The following is a 1,374-nucleotide window of genomic DNA, read 5'->3' as shown; positions in this document are numbered from 1 at the left end:
GACAAAAGGCTAACATGTTAGCTCACTTACCTTTTGACAAAACTTTTCTTTGTTTCACTGTTAATGTGTAATTTATGTAAAATAAAAATAAAAAATATCTCACATTAAGGAACCAGTAAATGAGCTTGCTAATGTACATTTCAGACACAACGTTGTGCTCTAATTTTGTAGTGAATTGTGCTATAACTTTATAACTATATATTGTTATAACTGTGCTATAACTGTGTTATAAACATCTACTTTTGCTGATTAGGAGATCCTGCTTGTGGCAGTTGGAGGGCACTGTTGCCTCTAACTTTAAAGAATTTAAATATAAAGAAAAGACCTTTGGATGCTTCGGATTCTCGTGTAATGCTCTCACACGAGTGACGAGAGAAGTCCTGACGTTGGGGGTTGGGAACTGCAGTGCTGGGGGAGGAGAACATATCACATGACCTGAATGCGTCAGCACTGAGAGCCAAACCTATTGGCTAGAGAGCCGCCTGATCTGCATGCATGTCTGGTTTCTGGTGGAAAAGCATAAATAACAACAAATATATAGTTTAAAGGATCAGAAATGCATGAGAATATGTACATATGTATCCTTGCAGCAACTCCAATGTGCTTGTATTAATCTTGGTAAATGACTAAATCATGGTTTAACTGCTCACCACCTTCGTGAAGACTTTCCCGAAGACACTGCTATATATCCCAGACGTCCAGGCTACTTTTTGGTGGTTGGTTGTGTATGTAGTTTTCTTAAGTTGTAACGATACAGAGAAGATTAGCATGGCCCCTGCGCAAGGATGACACGCAAATTCGTGAAGCGTTCCTCATTTTTGGACAATTTTTAATCGATTAACGTAATTAAGATCAAGTTGGATTTAAAAAAAGTATTTTTAAAATACATAGAAAGTGCCCAAAACATGCACGTATATCAAACTTTGTGAAATGACAGTGTGGTGGGGTTTTATTCACCACTGATTTATGAGGTAGCAGCACCCCAGTACAACACAGTCCGGGGGCCCCAGTTTACCCCTCTCTCTCAGAGTGAACTTTACTGACTGTAACTGTGAATACAAGAACACTGTAAAAACTAGATAGTAAAGTTTGCAGGCAAATTTTAAGTTGACTTGAAAAAGCCTAGCAAGAAAATACAATAGTTCCGACAGCTCTCCTTCCGATGCTGAGATCGACATCTAATTTGGGGAGTAGTTTGGAACCGCTGGTACAATCAATCAGAAAAAAGATAGATAGTCGTGGGTAGATCGATAAATAGATAAGAAATGGTGGTAAACAGAGGGTTGGAAGCATGATTAGCAAGTGACTAACATGATTAGCAAGTGACTAGCATGTTGTTAACATGTTTCCAGCATGGTTAGCAAGTGACTAGCA

The 1,374-nt window shown here is 38.6% G+C and overlaps 1 non-coding gene across 1 annotated transcript; it reads left to right on the top strand.

The window, feature by feature from the left end:
- Positions 1 to 717: 717 nt before the first annotated feature.
- LOC122142525 lies at positions 718 to 820 on the top strand. The gene has a single exon (XR_006158656.1). It is a non-coding gene; the product is annotated as a U6 spliceosomal RNA (small nuclear RNA).
- The last annotated feature ends 554 nt before the right edge of the window (positions 821 to 1,374 follow it).

Source organism: Cyprinus carpio, chromosome B25 (assembly GCF_018340385.1).
Source record: "Cyprinus carpio isolate SPL01 chromosome B25, ASM1834038v1, whole genome shotgun sequence".
Lineage (NCBI taxonomy): Eukaryota > Metazoa > Chordata > Actinopteri > Cypriniformes > Cyprinidae > Cyprinus > Cyprinus carpio.
Note: the sequence above shows the minus strand (reverse complement) of the source record. Positions and strands in the feature narration are given on the sequence as shown.